The sequence below is a fragment of the Macrotis lagotis genome, chromosome 3 (assembly GCF_037893015.1).
Source record: "Macrotis lagotis isolate mMagLag1 chromosome 3, bilby.v1.9.chrom.fasta, whole genome shotgun sequence".
Taxonomy (NCBI): Eukaryota; Metazoa; Chordata; class Mammalia; order Peramelemorphia; family Peramelidae; genus Macrotis; species Macrotis lagotis.
The window spans coordinates 141,252,426-141,277,081 of NC_133660.1; the positions used below are offsets into that span (position 1 = coordinate 141,252,426).

At 33.9% G+C, this 24,656-nt stretch overlaps 1 pseudogene; it reads right to left on the reverse strand.

Annotated features, from left to right (window-relative positions):
* Positions 1 to 23,227: 23,227 nt before the first annotated feature.
* Positions 23,228 to 24,381, reverse strand: LOC141516264 (deoxyhypusine synthase-like; annotated as a pseudogene).
* Positions 24,382 to 24,656: the final 275 nt, after the last annotated feature.

Sequence of the window (24,656 nt, forward strand, 5' to 3'; positions counted from 1 at the left end):
AGAGAGGCATAGAATGACTTATGGGATCTATGCTAAGTGAAAGGAGTAGAACCAAGAGAGAAATGTACACATCAACAACAATACTGTGAGATGAACAGCTTTGATGAAGGCAGCTTCTCTCAGCAGTTCAGAGTCAGAACAACTGTATCTGACTTGCTATGGACTTTATTATCCCCATCCAGAGGAAGAAAAAGGAAACAAAACAAAGCATATGCAAAAAACAAACCTTCAGAATCTGATGAACCCTATATAAAAATTATCTCCTATGTAGCTCTCCCCTTAATCCTAATTCCTCATGCCAAAATTTACTAATTTTAAACATAATCATAACAATATGTCTACAATGCTAACCTGACTGTTCACTGCTGAGGGAATGGGAGTGGGAAGGGAGGGTGGAGGGAAATTTTGTAACTTAAAAAACTAAGTGTGAAAATAGATGAAAATAAAGAAATAAAATTAATAAAATAACATTCAAAACACTTGAGTGAGATAATGAATATACATCAAACAACAAAAAGAGTAATCATGAAAGCCATAATTGCTTATAACTTCCAGGTCAAAGGAAAATACATTTTTAAAAATAAATTTCATTCTCAAAATTATTTAAGTAATAAAAACACTAAAAATTAAAATGAAGAACCAAAAAATTAGGAGCCATAGAAAAGAAAGTATTTTACTTCCCACCCTCCTTAACTATGTTTTCAAAAAAAGAAGAAATCACAGAGGAATGAACTTTTTATAAGTATAAAATCCCTGCTTAAAATTGATCTATTTGACCAGACTTCTGATAGCCAAGATGGCAAATAAACTGCTAATCACCAAAATTCCCCCATATTCATATCCAAATAACCATAATGTAACACCCCAGAACAAATTCTGAGGACAATAGAACCAGTAAAAGATGAAATGAAACAATATTTTAACACAAGAAATTGGGAAAATTAGCAAGTCCAGGAAGCACAATCCCAGTAAACTAGCAGCAAACCCCACCTTTGCAAACCAGGAGACCATTCTGAACCCTAATGCTGTTAAACAGGGAAACATCAAAATATGATGGACTGTGAGTCTCAAGATAGGCAGGGAAACAAGCAGGGTACAAATTCATTAATCTAGTTGTACTTCAACATAGCCCTAGGTGAACAGGCAACCTCAATAGAACAGACCTCCCTGTGTAGCTGCTGGGAAACACAGAAATATCTTATCATCTTCAACAAACATCAGACCCCAGCACTAGGACCCTGGCTTACCACCACCTAAACTGCCAGACTGCTATCACCTCCATTAGTGCCAGTCACCACCCATTCCACAAGCTTAGCAAAGTATCAGACTCAAGGGTCCACCATGGTCCTTAGGGCTAGATCAGTGCAGTACCAAGTAAGCAGCAGAGGATGTGTAGCCCAGTGCATAAGAAGTCAGAGAAAGTTCCCCTTTTATTATCAAAAGAAAAGCTCAAAATTAAAAGAAAAAATCCCCCCCATGAGCAAAACAAGAAGAGCATAAAAGGTATTCTGATCTTAGAAAGTTATTTTAGCGGACAGGAAAGTCAGATGCAAACTTAGGAGAGGGCAGCAATGTCAAAGCACCTATAAGCAAAATACAAAGAAAAATAGAAAGTGGCCTCAAGCCCATAAAGCATTCTTGTAAGAGCTCATAAAGAAATTGAAATATTATAAAGTGATAGAAGAAATATTTGGAAAAGAAATGAAAAGTGATGCAAGGAAATTACTAAAAATAAAACTAAACAAAAACCAAAACCCAAGAGTCAACAGTTTGGAAAGAGAAAATAATTGCTTAAAGGTAAGAATTGGCCAAATGGAATAAGAGGTAGAAAAATCTGTTGAAGAAAACATCATAAAAAAATAAAATTAAACAAAAATTAGTTGGAGTAAAAAAGAAAATGAAGCAAAAAACAAAAGAAAATCAAAAGAAATGAAACAATAGGAAAAAACAAGGATAGCAAAGCTGATTTTGAACAAAACAAAAAAAAATCTAAGCAAAAGAGATATGAAATAAAATTATTTCTTTACATTTTTCTTTATTTAATTTATATTATTACAATAATCTTGTTGTGAGAGTAATCATAACCCTCCCTCCCCCAAAAAACATGAGAAACCTTAAGAACAGTGAGAGAGAAAAAAAAGTGTACTTCATTCTGTGTTCAGATTCCAATGGCTCTGTCTCTGGCATGATTTGTCTTCCACATTATAGCAACCAGAGAAGTTCCTTCAATATTTTTCTCACAGTTGCTGTATTTACCTCCACTCTATTCCTCCCCATCTCATCTATTTCATTCTCTCGCTCCTTTCATCCCGTCGCTCTTCAGAAGCGTATTGTATCAAACTACCCTCTCCAACAATCTTCCTTCTCTTCTATCATTTACTCCTCTTTCATTCCCCCTATTTCCCTTTATCCCATGCCTTTCCTCTCATTTTTCTCTAGGGTAAGATAGATTTCTATATACCATTGTGTATGTTATTTCCACTCTGAGCCATGTCTGATGAGAATGAAGGCTCACTTGTTCCTCCTTGTCTTCACTGTTCTACTCCATTGTAAAAACTTTTCTTGACTTTTGTATGAAATATCTTAGGCCCTTCTTTCTCTTCCTCCCAGTACTTTCCTTTTTTACCCATTGACTTCATCTTTTTATTATATAATACAAATATATTCAGCTCCCTCCTGTGCCTTGTCTACATATGTTCCTTCTAACTGCTCTTATAAATTAGAAAGTTCATATGAGTGATCAGTATCTCCTTCACATGCAGAAATATAAGCAGTTCAACATCATTAAGTTGCTCATAGCTAGTCTCTCTTATCCACCCCCTCTATTGTCCCCCTGAGTCTTGTACTTTGAGATCAAACTTTCTGTTCAGTTCTAGTTGTTTCAATGGGAAAGTTTGAAAATCCCCTGCTTCATTGAATGTTCATTTTTTCCCCTGAAAGACAATATCCAGTTTTCCTGGGTAGTTGATTCTTCGTTGTAAACCAAGAACTTTTGACTTCCAGAATATCATATTCCAAGCCCTATGAGCCCATAATGTAAATGTTGCCAGATCCTGTGTAATTCTGACCATAGAGGCACAGTAGCTGAATTACTTTTTTCTGGAAGTTCTTAGTATTTTCTCTTTGACTTGGGAATTTTGGAATCTGGCTATAATATTCCTGGAAAATTTTCTTTTGGGATCTCTCTTCAGGAGGTGATCAGTGAATTCCTTCTATTTCTATTTTATCCTCTGCTTCTAGTATGTCAAGGCAATTTTGCTGTTATGATTTTTGAAAACTGAAGTCTAAACTCTTTTCCTGGTTTTGACTTTCATAATTTCATAAATGATTTTTAAATTATCTCTCCTGGATCTGTTTTCAAGTCAATTGTTTTTCCATTGAGATATTTCACATTTTCTTCTAATTTTTGTTTTTTTGGGGTGGGGTATAGCTTTCTTTCTTCCTGAGTGCTCACAAAGTCATCAGATACCTTTAGTTCCATTCTGCATTTGAAGGAACTATTTTCTTTAGAGAACTTTTTTACCTCCTTTTCTTCCTTCAGGTAAATTCTGCTTTTTAAGACATTCTTCTCCTCATTTTCCTTATGTGTTGCTTTTTTCCATTTGGCCTAGCTAGTTTTTCACATATTATTTTCTTCAGTACTTTTTGGTATTTCTTTCACTAATTTGCTGACTTGATTTTCATGATTTATCTGCATCCCTCTCATTTCTCCTGCCAATTTTCCCTCTACCTCCCTTAATTGCTTTTCAAAAGTCTTTTTTGAGCTCATCCATAGCCTGAGCCCATTTTCTGTTTCTCTTGGAGGTTTTGGATACAGAAGCTTCAATTTTTGCATAATTTCAATCTAACATGAGACCAAAGCAAATTTCTGTGGTGAGTTTCTTCTTTTTATGTTGTTTGCTCATTTCCTCAGCTTATGACTGATTTAAAACACTTCCAAGGCTTTGAGGGATTTTGGGAATGACACACAAGTATTTTAATTCCTCCAAAGTCTTCTGAGAGGCTCTGACAGACCCCTTGCTTGTGTTCAGGCCTTTGCCTCTGCTCTGGAGCTGTGAAGCAGGTCCCTGATTGCCTATGGTATTGCTGGTGGGGGTCCAGTCTGAAACCTGGACCTGAGTATGGGCAAATAGCATATTTCTGCCCCAGGGAGAGCAGAGAGACCTCTTCAGTCTCCCCTGACCCCTTTACCTTCTTTGAGCTGAGAGCTCTGGAAGCGCTAGTTGGCTGTGTGGACCCCTCCTGCAGTTTCTCACAGCAGGACAGCTCTAATGTTGGAGTTCCCCTCCACATTCACTCTGGTGCTTCAGAATTCCCTCACCACCCCTTCTGACTTTCCCTGATTATCATGGGCCAAAGAGAATGGAAACTACCCCCTCTGACATGGACCTAGGTGCCCAGCCTGATTATGCTGTGCTGTGGCTATGCTGTGACTGAGCTCTGGCTTTTTCCAATCCCCAGGTGGAATATATTTTCCTGTGAAACTTCTAAGTTGTTTTCAACTTGGAAATTGTAACAAATCAGTATTTCTCTGATTCCCACCCCTTTAATTTTGGCTAGAGTCATAATTTGATGGTTTTTGGAGTTTGGGGGGAACACATTTTGGGAAATTCCTGCCTGTACACCACCATTTTGTCTCTACCCTAAGGAAGCTACATCTTAAGAAAAAAGTTACATGATGTAATAAAATAATATCAATATTTAAACGTATGTTCACCAAGTGGTATAGATTTAAATTATTAAATAATTGCTACTTCTGCTTTTTCTTTCTTCAGTTGATGCTTAGTACAGTCTGTTCTAGTCCCTTACCTTAATTCTGTGTTCCTTGCAATCAACATATTAAAGGACTGTGTTTTTAGATACATTCTTCTATTCACTTTCATTTATGGTGGCAAAAAGGTAAAAGGAGAAGGAAGACAAACAGAAGGCATCTTTTACTTAGGCTATAATTTAGTTCAAGGTGAGTTAGGTATCACTCTTTTCCCAAAAGAAACAGAAATCCCTTTGCCTACCATTTTAAACATATAGAAAACATCACCATATCACTTGTGAAGCTTTCAGGGATATCACAGAATGAAGAAACCGTGAGTCCTAGTCTAAGAGACAGTACTTTACCTGAGAATTCATTCTTGGTGAGACTGAACACAGTGATGCACTACAGTGAACAAGTACAGAAGCTATCAGCACCTCAGATAAATAAAGTCTCAGTCTGACTTAAGAATATTAATGTTAGCAAAAATAAATAATTAAGTAAGAAGTCTGACAAAGATTAATGAATATAGCTTTAATAATAGTAGTGAAAAATATTTTATCTCTAAAAAGTTAAAGCACTTTAGCTCAATGAGATTTTCTTTGGTACTCTTAAGCATTCTAAGTCAGATACTGTAATTATTTTCATTTTACAGATGAAAATATTGAAATTAAATTAAATCAAGTTCTGATGTAGAAATTTACTATTGACCAGGGTTATAGAAATAGTAAATTTCTAAGTCAGAACTTGAATTCAGTTCCTCAGGTACTGTGGAGGTACTGATTCCACTACCAGTATTCATTAGAGAATACTTGACTCTAAGAGATGGAAAAATTTTATAACCTTCTTCTTTTACTCTTTTTGCTGCTTTAATAAGTATCTTTTTATGATAGTCTTCCTTGGAAACATAATCCATAGGTCAAAATGAATTTTTCACAATAGGTGATTGAAAACTTACTGTTTTGATTCCTTAATACAAAAGGTGGGATCTTGACTATCATTTTGTTGATGAAGGAAAATAAAGAGCTAGGTATAAATAACAGTAAATTGAAATAGAATAAACTTTCCCAAAAAATGCTAGTGGTCAGCATATTGGATTAAAAAGCAAAATTCTAGGGGTGGGTAGGTGGCACAATGGATAGAGCACTGGCCCTGGAGTCAGGAGCAACTGAGTTCAAATCCAGCCTCAGACACTTAATAATTACCTAGCTGTGTGGCCTTGAGCAAGCCACTTAACCCCATTGCCTTTCAAAGAAAACAAAAAAAAAACAAAAAAAGCAAAATTCTACAAGATATTGTTATAAGAAAAGCATGTAGAGCAGAGAGATAAAAACAAAGTAAAGATAAAAGACTGGTGCAGAATATATTATGCTTCAATTGCAATTTTAAAAGAAGCAGTAGCAGTGATCATTATCTGAGACTAAGAAAAGCAAAAGTGATCAAATTAAAAAGTATAAGGAAGGAAATATCTTTCTGAGAGATAACATACAACCTGAAGTAATATAGTAATATAGTAATATAAATAATATACATGTATGAACAAACTGCTATCACATATTCTTAGAGAAGAAGCCATATGAATTCCAGGAGGATACAGAAAACAAAAGTGTACTAATGTGGGACCTCAACTCCCTGTATCAAAATTAGATGAATCTAACCACAAAATAAACAAGAAGGAAGTTAAAGAGGAAAATGGATTGTTAGAAAACCTAGGAATGATAGACCTCTGAAGGAAATTGAAAGGGGTTAATAATAATATCCTTTTTTATTCTGCAGTGCATGGCACTTACACAAAAATTGACCATGTACTAGGACATAAATACTTAATGATCAGTTGCAGAAAGGCAGAAATAGTGAATATATCTTTCTCAGATCATAAGGCAATAACTTGAGATATTTGGTTAGGGAGATGTAGATGCAAAACTAATTGGAAACAAAATACCCGCATTTTAAAAAATGAGAAGATCAAGCAACAAATTACACAAAAACATAATTATTTAATCTTAGATAATGGCAATAATGAAACAAAATACCAAAAGTTATGGGATACTGCCAAGGCAACTGTCAGGGTATATATTATATCTTCAAATTCTTACTTGAATAAATTAGAGAATGAATAAATCAATGAAGTAAGCAGGCAACTAAAAATAGAGAAAGAACAAATTAAAAACCCCTATTTAATTAACAAATAAGAAATTCTAAAAATTAAAGGAGAAATTAATAGAATTGAAAACAAGAAAGCTATTTACCTAATAAATAAAACTAAGAGGTGGTTTTATTAAAAAAAACAAATAAAATTGATAAAACTCTGGTAAATATAATTGAAAAATCAAAGAAGAAAACCAAATTGCTTGTATCATAAATGGAAAAATGTGAACTCACCATCAATGAGAAGGAAATTAAAGTAATAATTTGGGAGTAATTTTGCCCAACTGAATGCCACTAAATTTTATAATCTAAGTGAAATGAATAAATATTTATAAAATATAAGTTGCCCAGATTAAATGAAGAGGAAATTAAAAAACTAAATAACCCTATCCCAGAAGAAGAAGAAAGCCAACAGGCCATTATGGAACTCCACAAGCAAAAATCTTCAGGGCCATATGGATTCACAAGAGAATTCTAGCAAACACTTAAGGAACAATTTGTTACAATTCTATATAAATTCTTTGGAAAAACAGATGAAGACAGAACTCTGCCTAACTCTTTCTATGACATCAATATGGTGCTGACATCTAAACCAGGAAGAGTTATAACAGAAAAAGAAAATTATAGAGCTATCTCCCTGATGAAAATAGATGCAAAAACCTTAAATGAAATTTTAGCAAAAGGATTACAACATGTTTTCACTTAGGAAATACATTATGACTAAGTTGGATTTATCCCAGGAATGCAGGGTTGATTCAATATTAGGAAAACTTTGTATAATTATTTATAGCAATAAGAAACATATCAGAAATCATATTATTATATCAATAGATGCTGAAAAAGTTCTTGACAAAATACAGCACCCATTCCTACTAAAAGTCCTAGAGAGCTTAGAAATAAATGGATTGTTCCTTAGAATAATAATTCATCAATAAGCATTATATGTGATGGGGACAGGTTAGAGGCATTCCCAATAAGATCCTGTGAAACAAGGATGCCCGTTATCACCACTACTGTTCAATATTGTGTTAGAAATGTTAGCTCCTGCAATAAGAGAAGAAAAAGAAATTGAAGGAATTAGAATTGGGAAGGAAAAGTCAAAACTCTCACTCTTTGCAGATGACTCAATTCTATACCTCAAAAATGCCCCACAAAATCTTAAAACCTTTTTGAAATAATTAGCAATTTTATCAAACTCACGGGATATAAAATAGCCCTAATAAATCCTCAACATTTCTGTATATGACTAGCAAGATGCTGCAGAAAGAGTTAGAAAGAGAAATACCATTCAAAGTAACTACTTGGGAGTCTACCTGTCAAGGCAGACTCAGAAACTTTTTGAAAACAAGTATAAAACACTTCTCATGAAATTAAAATAAGATTTAAGTAACTGGGCATATGTCAACTGCTAATGGCTAGCCTGAGATAATATAATAAAAATGACAATTCTATTAAAATTAAACTACTTAGTTAATGCCCTACTAATCAAAATTCAATAAAATACTTTAATGCATTTGAAAAAAATGTAATTAAATTGATATGTATGGAGGAAAAAAAAGTTGAGAATTTCCAGGAATTTAATGAAAAAGAAATGCAAAGGAAGAAGGTGGCTTAGACCCACCAGATGTAAAATTATATTATTAAAGCATTAGTCATCAAAATTATCTGGTATTAGCTAAGATATAGAGTGATGGATCAGTGGAATAGACTAGGTGCAATAGCAAGAAATGATTATAGCAATCTTTTGTTTGATAAACTCAAAGTGTCCAAATATTGGGATAAAAAACTGTCTCTTCAATGAAACCTATTGAGAAATTTGGAATTTATTAAGACATAAATTCGCATTAGTCTAACCCCTCACACATTTTATTAAAATAAGATCAAAATGGTTATAGGATTTAGACATAAAAGACAATATTATAGGCAAACAAGGTAATCAAAGAATAGTTTATCTATCACACCTACTGAAAGAGAAACAGTTTATGACTAAAGAAGTAGATAATTTCTATTACATTAAATTAAAATGCTTTTGCAAAGAAAAAAAATTTAACCAAGAACAAAAGAAATGTAGTAAATTGGCAAATCATTTTTACAACTAATATTTCTGACAAAAGACTCTTTTCTAAAATACATTGAGAATTGAGTCAATTTAAAAAGAAAAAAATGAAGCCATTCCTCAATTCACAAAAGATCAAAGGATATACAAAGGCAAATTACAAATGAGGAAACTAAATTCATCTATTCATATGAAAAATTGTTCTACATCACTATTTATTAGAGATAATCAAATTAAAACATCTCAGACATACCACCTCACACCTCTCAGACTGACCAATATGACAAGAATGGATAATGATCAATGTTGGAAAGGATGAGGAAAATCAGGACACTAATACATTGCTGGTAGAACTGTGAACTCATCCAACCTTGCTGGAGAGCAATTTGGAATAGTGCCCACATCTTAATAAAAATGTGCAAAACCTTTGATATAGCAATACCTTTCCTCGGTCTATACAATGAAGAAATTATGAAAAAGCATAGAACCATAAGTTGTACAAAAATATTCATAGCAGCCCTGTTTGTAGTGACAAAGAAGTGGAAACTGAATAAATGTCCATCAGTTAGGGAATGACTTAATAAACTATGTGATGGAATACTATTGTTATTTTTTTTAGGTTTTTACAAGGCGAATGGGATTAAATTACTTAGTCAAGGCCAAACAGCTAGGTAATTATTAAGTGTCTAAGGTGGGATTTAAACTCTGGTACTTCTGACTCCAGAGCTGGTGCTCTATCCACTGAGGTACCTAGCCACCCAACACTATTGTTCTATTAGAAACCAAGAGGGATGGGAATTCAGAGAAACCTGGAAGGATTTCCATGAACTGATGCTGAATAAGAGGAGCAGAACCAGAAGAACACTGTACACCCTAACAGCTATATGGGGGTGATTATCAACCTTAATGGATTTGTTCATTCCATCTGTGCAACAGTCATGCACAATATGGGATGTCTGCAATGGAGAATGCTCCCTGTATCCAGAGAAAGAATTGAACAAACACTAAAGACTATTACCTTTAATCAAAATAATTATTATGAATTTTGCTATCTCTTATACTTTTTTCTTCCTTAAGTATATTATTTCTCTCTCATCACATTCAGCTTAGATCATTGTATATCACAGAAATAATTAAAAGACTAAAAGACTGTCTTCTGTGGGGTGTGAGGGAAGGGAAGTGAGATTGGGGGAAATTATAAAATTCTAAAGAAATAAATAAATCATTGTTTTAGGAAAGAAACAAATCATCTCAGATGAAGAAATTAAATATTAGAGATGTTAAATAGGCTACTTGTGGTCACATTGCTGGTTAGTTTCAAAGAAGGAATTTGAATTTAGCCCTTCCTAAGTCTGGAACCTCTTGAATAATTTATATTGTTTCATGAAGGTCATTTAATTATTATTAAAAGATCATAGTTTAGTATGTTAAGTGTATAAATATCTGTTTATGAGTATCATGGACACAGATAGAAGCCTGTCAAACACTTTGCCTCACTAGATACATATCAGTTTCTGAATCTTAACAGAGCATAGGCATACATACACACACACACACACACACACACATGCAGAAACAGACACAGACACATGCATGGACACATGCATTAGACATACACACATGCACATATACTTATATATATGCATAAAAACATATATAATAATTTTGAAATCTCTCCCATGCTTAATATTATTAAAAACATCCTTTCTTTTCCCCTCATTGTTTTAATATGTTCATTTAAAGTATACTTTTGATAATGAAAGTCACCTAAATTTTAAATGCTTATTAAAATCAGAATTATTGATCATTAATAACATTGAATCTAAGAGTCCCTGCCTTCTATTTGAGGGAACACATATATACAGATAGTAATACAGGTAATCTAGCTCAGATTTAGAATCAAAGTATAGTAGATAAAAAACTGGATCTTGAGTCAGGAGGATTAAGTTTAAATCTCATCTAAAATATCTGTTTATTGTGGGTCATTGGACAAGTTATTAATCAACTTATTTGCCTAATTTTTCACATCTCTAACTCTTTAGAAGGTAATAAGCACCTACTTTCTAGCATATTTTATGAAGATAAATGAGATATGTGTAAAAACACTTAAAATATTTAACTAAATTTCTAATTCAAGCTCTTAGTGCTATTGTGTTTTACCTGCTGTGTAATACTTGAAAACTAATTTGGCTGGCTCTGCCAAAGTCTATTTTTTTCTGGCATGTAGCATTTGACATCACAAGAACACTGATCCATTTGCTAAATGAAGCACAAAAGTAAGACTTAATCCATCATGTTGGAAAGTATTTTGGTTATGTCTCAAATGAATTCATTTACCATTTTGTTAGCTTTTAAAGGCAATTTTGTTTGCATAATACAACATCATCTATCTCTGAACTCTTCATTGTATATTAGCAAACAAATTCACCAGAACTAGTTTTTGTCAGGTTTTGTTAAAATTTCCTCTTATTTGTTCATTCTTTTATTCATTGATTCTCCAAGCATTAAGGATTTGCATAACTCTAGATAGAAACTCTGATTTCACATATATGTAATCTTTCTTGGTTGAATAAAACAAAATGTAGAATGTAGATCTGAGTTCACATTCCAGCTCTTTCTGTGTGATCTTGGGAAAACAAAATCACCTCTCAAGACAATTTCCCTCCCTTGTAAAATGAAGAAGCTGAACTGTATAACTCTTAAGGTCTTTTCTAGCTCTTGAGCATTGATAATACACATTTTTTAAAGTCAAGAAATATTATGCTTAAATCAATTGATTTTCCTTCAATGTTTGATATTTGTCCTTCATTCCTGAAGATCATGACATCAGGGAAGCTGATGTCATGTCAGGCACTTGAATTGAATTTGAGAGAGGGGCTCCTGTGCTAAGTCAACAGTCTTACTTTCTCCTCCACACTTTTCTGGATAGAGTGACCAAATATGAATTAGAACAATTAGCTCAAGATGTAAAGCAGTCAGGGTTAAGTGACTTGCCTAAGGTCACATAGCTAGTAAATGTCAAGTGTCTGAGGCTAGATTTGAACTCTTGTCCTCCTGATTCCCAGTCCAATTCCTGGGAATGTCACCTATTTGCCAGGAAACGTTTTTGATGAAGACAAAAGAAAAGCCAAAGTCTAAACTACCCAATTTGTCAAGAAGTAGTCATTAAACCATGCAATGTATGACTAAAATTCTTATATATTAGATTTTTAATTTCCCTTGGACTGTGAGTCCCTTTCCCTAACATTCTTCATGCTAAATACATGCTACCATATGTAGGTACTTAATAAATTCCAGTTGATTGACTTTAGCAAAGATTATTATTAGTAGAAGTAGTAATAACTGTAATGATTATAATAAATAAATCCAAATGATCTATCAAATACTTACTTTTTAATTTAAATTGAATTGCAATTCATCATTGATCAATTATCTTTCCCTTCTCTTCTTAGCAAAAACTTCAAATTTCATAGAATACCATTTTATATGACTTTATTTGTCTTTTTTAAAGGATATTTGTGGAATAGTTTGTTATTCATACAGTGTAAAAGAACTTTTCCCCCTTCTATTATTGCAACACAAACATATACTGCAAATAAATGATTGTTTAAGCTGATGCTTATCTAATAATTCATAAAAGTTGATTCAAGGTAAACTCAGAATTCTGTGGTCTGCTATACATACACATGATCCTCTCCACTAAATAATTTATAAAAATCCATAAAATAGAAAATTAACTTAAAGGTCACTAGGATCTCAGAAGAATAAGTGACCTTTGTTGCTGGAAATCACTGAAGATTTCTTCAGCTTTTGAATAATACATTATGCATAACATTCTGCTGGAAGTTTTCACGTAAAAATAAAAAAAAGAAAATTCTCATGACTTGAAGTACTATAGAAAAAAGTGGAAAATAAAATTCGCCTTTGCCATTTCAGGACTGTCAGAAATAGATATACATTTTTGCTGATTTGGAGATGGGAATTAATCAGAAAAAGAAAGTTTATCTTAAATTGGTAATAGGTGTGAGTCACTCATTTTAAAGCCCATTTCAATTTAGACTTTTAGAAAAATTGAGGCCTTGAAATGATAGGATACTAACATTGATCAAAGGAAAAATTAGAATCAGCATTAGGATGCTGAAAAGCTTCCAAATAATGTACCTCTCATGGGTGTAAAGATCATTTCATGAAAAAGGTCATTTTAATGTCAAAGACTTTGTCCTTAAACTTATCAAAAAATTTTGAAGATAATACCTTAGGAGCAGAAGTATAGACAAATATGTATACATATATTGTTTCTTACCTTTTTAAAGCAAATATGTGAGATAAATAAAATGTATGCATTTTTTCGTCCTTATCACAAATTATGTTTAATCATTATGATTCTCTTCCTAAATCTGTACAGTACTCAATTATCTGAGAAATTCATCTTTTCAAAATCTATCTATACCTCACCATTTTTCCTCAGAGTCTGACTTTATACTTTTCAAATTGTGGTTAAGTAGGCCAGCTATTGCAAATCAATATTTCAATGAAGACTCATATAGAACACTGGCTTTATCAATGTATTCTTCTAAAAATGATCTTCTTCTTATATTGTGTGGACAACTTTGACATGACTACCTGCAAATTTACCAAAGAAGTACTGGAGTGCGGCTTGAGCTCATTTGTTATATGAGCAGCCTAACTTATTTTCAGATTTGTTAATCAATTAATTTATATTTATCTATGTCTATAATTTATCAATTTAACTCTCCAAACATTAATGTTGACTTTCAGATCCTTTTTGTATATGTATGTATATCCATATATACACATTTTTACATATATACATATATACACAAAAAAGGGTTTTTATTTCATAATTTTACTCCAATTAGCATAGAATCATTTTACCTTAATATAGTTCAAAATGGAAATTAAAATTTCCTTACTAATTTTCTCCTCCAGCAGGAAGACACATTTCTTCCAGGAACATATAGCTAATCAAAAGAAGACAGCCCCACCTCAAACTGTCAAACTGCTAGCTATGATTTTCAATTGTTCCCCTCTTTTTTTCCCTGTGGTCTTCTAAGTATACTTACAATCCCACTGTAGACACTATAGACTTCCTTGTCCCATTTCACACATAAAGTAGGCCTGAATGCATGACTTTCATCTCTACGTGAATGTATATCTTTTTTAATTAAAAAAAAAACATTATTTAATTTAAAAATTTTCCAGTTCAATAATAAAATGTTATATTTTTGTTTTGCTTTGTTTGTGTTGCTGAGGCTCTATATCTCCTCCAAACCTCAATTTAAAATAAATATTATTTTATGTATAATCAAAGCCTTCATAAAATAAAGTTACTGACAAATGCATTCAGTATATATATATATATATATATATATATATATTTCAATAATTGAAAAATTGACTATAAATTAATTTAAAAAACATGCTATTTTAAATCGTTATCCTTCCTCCTCAATAACATTCAGAAACTGAAAATTTTGATACTCTAATCTTACTTTATTATTTCTAGTATGAGTATATAGGAAGGAAAATGAATAGTGGTTGCATAAAATCGACATCATAACTCTTGGCAAAGATATAAAGGTCTCACCTTTCTAACAAATTTTTAAAAGTATGAAACAATTCATTAGCTAATGCTTGTATTCTCATTTCTGGTATTTTTTCCTTATTAATTTTCTAAATATCTTATTTCAATAATCACAACTTATTTTTAAAAATCTATTCCGTTGCACAGTGAATTCAGAAAAGTCCTAGATGGCTAAAAGAACCAGAAGCACTGATACTCTGTTAGTTAATGTGTTATATTTTTGGTTATATTTCTATGATCCTGGGCACTCACCTTACAATACAGAGGAATAAAAAGAGCAAATTGTTTATTAAGTAGATCATGTATAGAAAGTTCAATAAGACACAAAGACAGTATAATTCAGTATTTGAATAATATTTTCAATCTTTTTAATTTTTTTTATCTTTAGTAACTAAAAGTTGTTGGCTTGACATAAGGGTTCAATAAATAGTTTTTAAAGTGACTATTTTGACATGAATAACAGTTTCTAAATTTCAGAAACAAAATTTCACACATGTATTCCTGACTCAACAAATTTTCTATTTACATGTGTATATATACACATATATTCATGTTTAAGTGTATTTTGAAGTATCAACTAATCTGGGTTATCTTTAATCAAGAACACATAAAATTAAGTGTATCATATAGTAGCAATCATTCATGCAAAGACATTTTAAGTGCAATTAGTAGGAAAGCTTAATTTGTACTTGGATATAAAGTATTTTCACATTTTAATTTTGGTTCACTTTGCTTGAACTATCTGTGTCTGTCAGCACAACATGGAGGAAGATAACCTATTAATATATTTCCAATTGTCATTTGAATCCTAACCTGGTGGTTAACATTCAAAAAACAAAACTAAACTAAACTCATTCAAATACAACTATGAGACTTGAAATTATAAAGCTTAGTGTCAGAGAAACTCACTCCAATTTGTGTTCACTCTAACAAGCATTTTTGAGTCCTCATTTAGAGATGAATCTGATCACATCAGAGACTTTCCGCATTTTGCTTGAAAACCTGAATTTTTCCCACATTGTCTCAAATCACATTTTATATTTAGGTGGATGTGACTATACAGATTTAAGCAGTTCCTCAAATTCTGTGTAAATTGGTTTTACCTTATCAAGAGATGAATATTTATTAAGCAACAAGTAGTTTCCCTGGAAATTTTTCAAACTTCTAATCAAAATATTTTAATGATGAATGGTAGTAGACTCACCATGAATCTAAGACATCCAAATGAAACTTCTTTCTATGCTGATTCTAAAAGGTGAAATTTATTTATTTTTGAATGACTCACACTTTAAGGAAATTGAGTTAGCATTCTCTAATGAAGCATACCAGAGTGGATAGTGCAATCAGTTTTGGAGTTAGAATAACTTGGACTCAAATCCAGAATTTAATATTATGTCTCAGGCAATTTTCAGATTTTTAGTTTTTTTTTTAGGGCAGCGATATACAACCTTTTAGTTCTTCTGTTCTACATTCCCCAACAAAAACATAAAATATTGCATGTTCATCATATAATTGGAGTCATAAATAAATATTACATTTTCCATGTAGCCTTTGACAAGTTTTTATTGAACAATATGGAAGTATAGAAACAAAGAATTATAGAAGTATAGAAGAGCTAAAAGGTTGGACTCTCCTCTTTTAGGGTATAAATGAGTTGAATGTGTACATGGAGTTTCTTTGCAATAACCCAGTAACTCTTAAATGCCTATTCTCTTCCATTCAAGATACTGAAAGGAGAGAGAGGCAGAGACATAAGGACAGAGAAACAACAGAAAAACTAACACATGCATAAACACAACCACACACACACACACACACACACACACACACACACACACACACAAACACAAAGATAGAGAAGGGAGAGAGAGAGAGAGAGAGAGAGAGAGAGAGAGAGAGAGAGAGAGAATGAGAGGGAGAGACTCAGAGATACAGAGACACAGAGACAGAGGCAGAGACAGAATTTGTTCACAAGAAACATTCTGATCTGAAAGCTAACAAATAGGTATAAATAGAAAGCCATTTGTACAATTTAAATGCAGGATGATTATGCAGCCACTAGGTGTTGACACAGTCAAGAAAGATTTCAGGCAGCTGATAATGTCTGTTGTTGTCCTTCACTCGAAGAGGATCATGGCATCAGGGTGTTTATGTTATGATATGCTAGTGATTTGGTTTTGAATGAAGGAGAACTGTGCAGTGTCATCAGCCTCAGTTTCCCTTCTGGAATCAGCTGAGTCCATTGACCAGATATGGATTAGGATGACTGCAGATGACTGAATTCTGAAGCAATCTAGTCATTATAAAAAGTGAAGGTGAGCAAGGATTTCAGAATGGTGGGGGGGTATACTAATTATAAATTAGAGGGAGAACTTGAATATATGGATTTTGAACTCAGTACCAGCATTTCTAGTCTAGATGTATTAATATTTTTTGTCTTTGTAATTCTAATACCCAAGTTCATTATAATGGAACTCTCTTTCAGTTGCTGGAGAAATTGGCTTTTCCCTACATGAGAGGCAGATTTGGTTAGAAGAGAAAGAATACCATACCTAATCAGTACACTTTTTAAGACTTATCTAGGACTCACAAAGATTCATGTTAGAAATCATTCTTTCAGGAACTTGAAATGAATTTGATTTCTCTCTTCACTTTCAAAATGGAAGCCCAAAATGTCAAAACAATGATGAGCCACAAAGAGGGCTCTTGAAGAATCACAGAAAAGGATTTATTAAGACTGTTTCTTTCTGTCCACTCACCATCAATATCCATCACCTAGGATAGACCTTATTTTCAACCAATAAGGAGAGAATTCCATATCAACAGACCCTAGGACAAGGATTGTTTTATTTTAAAAAAGTATCATAATAATATGATCTATTATTATTCATTTTTGTTTTCTTTATCTGTTTATTATTAGCAGGAGTAGAGAATATACTTTTTTCTTAAAGGAAATATTATAAGACAGTTGGAGAAGCAAAAGATATAATCTATAAAAGGGAAAAAAGAAGGGCAAAGATGAAGAAGATACAGAATCAAGGAAGCAACAATATTTAAAAAGTTCTTTCTGGGGACAGCTAGATAGTGCAGGGTTAGCGCACCATCCCTGAAGACAGGAGGACCTCAGTTCAAATCTTGATCACACACTTAATAATTGCTTAGATATGTGACCTTGGGAATGTCACTTAACCCATTGCATTAAATAAAGTTTTTTTTAAGTTCTTTTTGGACTGAGAAACATTTAAATGGCAAACCTCAGAATTTACAGTTGAAATGTATTTTTTGGTAAAAATGTTAAGTTGTTATTCAGTTAATATATCATCAGTTTTTGAAATTAAATTTCAAACTTCAAAACCATTGATTAATTTGCCAGTTATGAGTAAAGGTCCTTTGGCATTCAAAAGGCAATTGATTGTTTCATATTTGATTTTTTAAATTGTTAAATTTTTTCAATTCCACTATTTCTGAGTGTTACATATGGAACCAATATTCATATCATTTTCTAGCCTTCATCCAGAACCAGTTAAATCTTATTTTACATTTTGCTTCATAAAATTAGGGTACATATTGGCAAAATTACATGTAAAATATTATTAATTATTATGTTTATTTTAAATTAATTTTCTTTCAATATTTTTGGAAAATAAGTGATATGTGCCTATGTCCCTTCTAATGATATAAATCACAACTTCTCTTTTAAATTATACATATTTTTTGAGAACTGCACTGGGAACATTATCAGCTTGTGGCTAATAGAATTATGAGTCTGTCTGAATATAGAAAAGTTAATACTCAAATAACTGAAAAAATTCTCTGAGCCTGTACTGGAGGTTTAAAACACTAAGAAACTTGGTATACCAAGTTAGAGATAACTCAATAACTCCTTAAAGTATTATTCCATCTTCTATAGACTAGGTATGCAACATAAAAAATAAACCATTAGGCATTTACAGAATGATAGCAAAGTTAACCTTATATAGTGCCCCAGAAAAAAATGGAGAGTTAATGGGAAGAATGAAAAGGTAGATTGAAAACAATTTTTGAATTTTTCTAAAATAGAAAAGGAAAAGTTGTGTAAGAAGTCATTGTACAGGGGACTAGTCATATGAATCATAATTTTTAAAGACATGCACAAAAGAAAAAAGGAAGAACAGGCAAAAAGATGAATAAAAATCCTTGGCATGATTTTATAAGAATAAAGACAAGAAATCAAAAACTTAAAATGAGCTGATACTTGCATGAAAATACACAAATAGGGAAAAAAGGTACTATTTGCTTAAATTCGTTAAAAAATAGAGTTTTGTGGAATGATGAAAACGAATGATAGGATTCCATATTCAGCTCTCAATTTGCATTTTTTATCAGTGAGAATATTTGTTGCACTGGAAAAATATAGAAACAAGGTATAATAGCACATTGAAACATAGAAACTTAACATGATTACCAGGATTGCTTAGGAAAATGCATTTACCTTTAAAAAAAGATAAATGAGCAATGTTGCAGAAGATGTGCAAAAATCGGGACACTAATACATTGTTTGTGGAGTTGTGAACTGATCCCAACATTCTGGAGAGCAACCTGTAAGTAGGCCAATAAATTAGATATATGAATCTTATTGAGTTCTATTGTTTTGTAAGAAATCATGAATGACCTGACTTCGGAATTGCCTGAAAATATTTGCATGAGCTGATTTTATGTATATTGAGTAGAACAAAGTGAATGCTCTAAACCACCTTATGTAATAAAAATGAAAGGATGAGACATGCATGTTAAAACATGATTACCAGTATTGATGGTTCACCTATGCATTAATTTTGTAATCTTAAATATCATGGAATGCTTGTCCAAAAGCATTAAAATGTTCACTCTGAAGCAATACCATCATTTTATATGCTCCCTTTTTCAAATAGATTTCAAGGAATGTTAACACATACTACTTAAGTAACACTAATGAGTGATTTTAACAAACTGAAATTCATTTTTTTCTATTTGTTTTATTTCATCCATATTTGCAAATGTTTTCAAATTTAAACTGTATGCATTTTTCACTAGTTCTCTGTGAATCAATTTACAAAATAAATAAATACACACATACGTATATACGTTTTTTTTTAGAAATTGCTTTCTGTTATGCTTTGATCTTTTCAACAGGAAAATTTTCAAGTTTCCTATTACATTGAGTGTCCAACTTTCTTCCTGAAAGATAATGTTCAATTTTAATAAGTGCATGATTCTTGATTTTAGTCCAAGTTCTTTTGACTTCCAGAAAATCACATCCCAACCTCTCATGCTTTAATTTTAAAGCAGCTTAGTGCCATGAAATCCTGCCGGCTGGTTTCTGTTCTTTGAAGTGTTTAATTATTTTATGTTTATTTTCTCCTTTAACTAATAATGCAAAATTTTGACTACAATAATCCTTGTAGTTTTTATTTTCCATACTTTTCAGGAGGTGATTAGAACATTCTTTCAAGGACAAATTTCCCCTCTTCTAGGATACTAGGTCAGTTTACCTTTATAAATTCCTGAAAAATATTGTCCTGGTTTTATTTTTATCTAACTTTGACCAGTGCAATAATTATTATTTGTTCTGAATCATTTTTTCTAGATCTAGTCTTTTTCTAATGAGGTACTTTCCTGTCATCCTATTCCCAAACCCATGAAAGTGGGTGATCTGAAAATAGTTGTAAATGTGAAATTGTGTCTAAAATATTTCGGCATTAGTCATACTGGAAAAAGTAATTAGAACTAAGGCATGGGGGAATCATGAGAAAGAACGTACATAAAAAGATTTTTAAACATTGAACATGTTATGTTTTATTCTGCATTCAGTCTCAATAGTTTTTTGGTTTTTTGTGTTTTATTTTTTCTGTAAATGTGGATATCTTTTTCATAACAGGTTTCTCAGTGTTACTTTGATCACAGAGCTTGTTGAGAGGAGATGCACCCATCATAGTTGGTCCATCTCATGATGTTTCTGTTAAAGTGAACAGTGTTCTTCTGATTCTACTAACTCTTTACTTAGCATCAGTTTATGCATCTTTCCATGCTTTTTGAAATTTCAGCTACTCATGATTTATTTTTAATTTTCATTCAGTTTATTTTCACATTACTGTAATAGTCCTGATCTCGAAGTAAACCTGATCCCCACAAATATTGAGAAACATCAAGAAAAATAAAGCAAGAGAAAAAATAAGTGTACTTCAATTTGTGTTCAGATACCTTTAGCTCTGTCTCTGGGATGGATCATAGTCTTTATCACAAGTCCAACAGTGAAGCTGCTTTAACATTATTTTTCCCCTCACAGTTGCTATTGCTAGCTATATTTCCCTGCATCCTATCCCTCCCTACTCACATTTATTCTATTTTCTTCTCCTTTTGCCCTCTCTCTCTCCTCTAAAATGTCTTGTCAACCCTTTCCCACAATCTTCCCTCTCTTCTATCACCTATACCCCTCCTTCCCTTGTCCCTTTTCTCCCATCCCTTTTATCTCATTTTTCCCCTCTATAGTAAGATAGTTTTCTATACCTTATTGAATGTGTATGTTAGTTCTTCTCTGAGCTAATTCCAATGAGAATGAATGCTCATTAACTCCCCCCTCACCTTTTCCCCTTCTGCTACCTTGTGAAAGCTTTTTCCTTGCCTCTTTTTACATGAAATATCTTAGCCCATTCTACCACTCCTCTCCCTTGCTCCTGGTACTTTCCTCTGTCATACACTGATTACATCTTTGTAATATTTTATACCTTCATATTCAGCTCCTTCCCATGCCTTGTTCAGATATATTTCTTTACTCATGATTTCTTACATAACAATAATACTCCTTAATATTCATAAACCATATACTGTTAAGTCATTCCCTATTTGGTGGACATTCCCTCAATTTACAACTCTTTGCCACTACAAAAAGAGCTGTTATAAATATATTTATACATATGAGCCTTTCCCCCATTTATGGACTTTTTGTTATATAGACTTAGTGGTGTTATTGCTTGATCAAAGGGTGTGGACAGTTTTACTTAACTTTGGGCACTGTTGCAAAATACTCTCCAAGTGGTTGGATCCTTTAATAACTACCAGTGGTGCATTGGTGTGCCAGTTTTCCCACATCCTCTCCAAAATTGATCATTTACTTCTTTTATCATTTTAGACTATCTGATAGATGTGAGGTAGGATGTCACATTAGCATTTCTCTAATCATTAAATATTTAGAGCTTCATAATACTATAGATAGCTTTAATTCTTAATCTGAAAACTGCCTTTCATATCACTTGACCATTTATCAATTAAAGAATACCTTATATTCTTCTAAATTTGACTCAGTTCTCTATACATTTTAAAAAATGAATTCTTTATCAGAAACACTATGTGAAAATTATTTCTTGTCTTTATGCATTCTTTCTAATCTTGGTTGCATTAGTTTTGTATAAACCCTTTTTATTCAATGTAGTCAAAATTATCCACTTTGTTAAATTCTCTGTCTCTTTTTTGTTCATGAACTTCTCATTCCAAAGATCTGTTAGATAAACTAATCTTTGTTCTTCTAATTAGTCTATGGTATGACCCTTTCTTCCTAAATTCACTAGAATTTTAACTTAATCTCGGTATAGGGTTAAAGTAAACTTTCTAAAACAAATATTAACTATTATTGTGAATAATAGGCATCCTTGTATCACCCCTAATCTCAATGAAAATTCTTGTAGTTTATCCCCATTACAGATAATCCTTCCTGATAGTTTTAAATAGATCCTATTTCACATTTTAAGGAAAATTTCCTTGATTCCTATGCTCTCCAGTGTTTTTTTGAAAGTAATAATGAACAGGTTTATTTTAAAACATGAGATAGGGATAGAGACACCTATCAGATATATATATATATATATATATATATATATGTATGTATGTATATGTGTGTGTGTTTGTGTGTGTGTGTGTGTTTGTGTGTTATTGAATTATTGAATGGGGGGGGATTTCCACAAAACCAGACAGAAATGATCTTCCAGGCTTAGGCATAGAAAACTGAGAAAGAAGATCATCAGATGAAGAGTTTCCTGCAGTGGGAGGAAGGGAGCCTGGAGCCCTCAGGAGCCAGCCTGCTGTCTCCCCTCCTCAGATACACAGCACACAAAAATCAGAACTACAAGCTGAACTGATGCTGAGCAAGTGAGATATCCATGTGGTCAATGCCTCAGAGGATGGAAACATCTACTTCTGGGACCTGGTGGAGGTCAGCATCCCATCTCCCAGCAGTTCCCAGTAACTAGCTTTGCCTTCTCCCCACCCCCCATCACATCTTCCTTTTCTGTCACAGCGTATTCTGGCTTTGACCCTGCCTGTGGGCCAAGGTGTCATGCAGTCCCTGGCCTTCCACCCCATTGAGCCCTGCTTGTTGACTGCCTCAGAAGGCAATGTCAAAGTACTGGCAAGAAGAGTCATTTGCGGGCTTGAGGGGCAGCAGTAGACATAGGTGGATGTGATACGTAGAGTTTATTGGCGTTGGGGAGCTGTACTATAACCTGCCACATAAAGAGATCTTTATCTCAGGCCTGGATATTTGCTGACTAGGGTGCCATGAAAGTTGGGAATGTCTGGGGGAGTAGCTGTGACAAAATAATAGGAGGGGTTAGAATCCAGAACCCCCAACTTCCAGGTCCTTGTTGGACCTAGCTGCTCAGTCATTGTTCTTCTCAGGAGTGAAGGCGCTGATTTTCTGGGCAAGTCTCTGCCAGCAGAAGAGGGAAAACAAGAGAGGCATCAGCATAGACCTTAACTGGCTATGTGTCCATGCGGATCTTGCCCCAGGACACAGCTTCATCTGGCCTCGCCCCAGAGTCTGAGCCATCAAATTCCTGGGCCATGTTGATGTAGACAGCATAATCGGTCCCATTCCTCATGAGATTAGCATTAGCAATGTGATGCTTCACGAGGCCTCCCCCAAGGATGATCATGCCCATGTGCTTGGCAAAAATGGCCTGAGCATTGATTAGTCGTAAGTGCTCCACTATGTCCAACACAAGCCCTGGGTTCTTATAAGAGTGGAAGAAGATCATATCCCCAACAGACCCATCTATCAAAGCTGGGCTTAGCACTGGGATGTTGTTCTTCCATGCTCAGTCATACAGACTTTTTTATTTCTTTGCCCAACCGTGAAATCATCTTCGATGGTGTACATTTCACCCGCTCTGTATTCTGCTCCAGAACCATCTGGTCCAGATTTGGCATCAGCCAGTTCTCAAACTTGCAGTAGTTGTCATTGGGGACAAGCAGGTTTCCAATCATATTGATGCCATTTTGTTTCAGCTCCTTCCCCTTCAGGCTAAATTCGCCCAGGTATGTGGATGCCAGACATTTTATCAGATCTTCTTCTATCCCAAGCAGTTGTCACCAGAACATCTACCATATTGTGTTGCACCAGGTAGCGGATGATCTCGTGGATCCCGGAGCTGATGAGGTTCAATGAGTCGCGTAAGAAGATGGTGCAGCCCCTCACAGGCCGATGGATCGGGTTCAGGTCAGCGTGATTCTCCTCCTCCTCCCCGAGAAGCTCCAGCTTCTTCTTGATCATGGCGTGGACCTGCTGCACAGCACGGCCGAAGCTGGTGGCCTGGAAGCCGGTGGTGCCGAAGGCGCAGAGGAGGGCACAGTAGTCCAGGCAGCGGTTGAAGTAGTAGCCCCGGGACTGGACAGTCCCCGCGGGGAGCGCCGTGCTGCGCCTGAGCACGGTGTCCAGGGCTCCCGAGGGTAGCCCCGGCCCTGGGCCCGCCCAGCCCTCCTCCTCCTCCTCCTCCTCCTCCTCCTCCTCCTCCTCCTCCGGGGGCCCTCCATGAGCCCTGCGGGGGGCAGGGTAGGGGTCCGGATCGGCCAGCTGGCCTTGGCGCCCACCCCACTGCCGGCGGAAGAGAGCTCTCCAGTGTTTTTAATAAGAAAACGTGGTGGCATTTTATCAAAAACTTCTTTTTAGCATCACTTAATGAATTGTATGGTTTCTGTTAGTCTTGTTATATCTATGGTCAATTACGCTGATTGTATTCTGAACATTGACCCATCGTTTAATTCCTGGTATAGGTCATACATGATCATAGCATATTATATTGGTGATA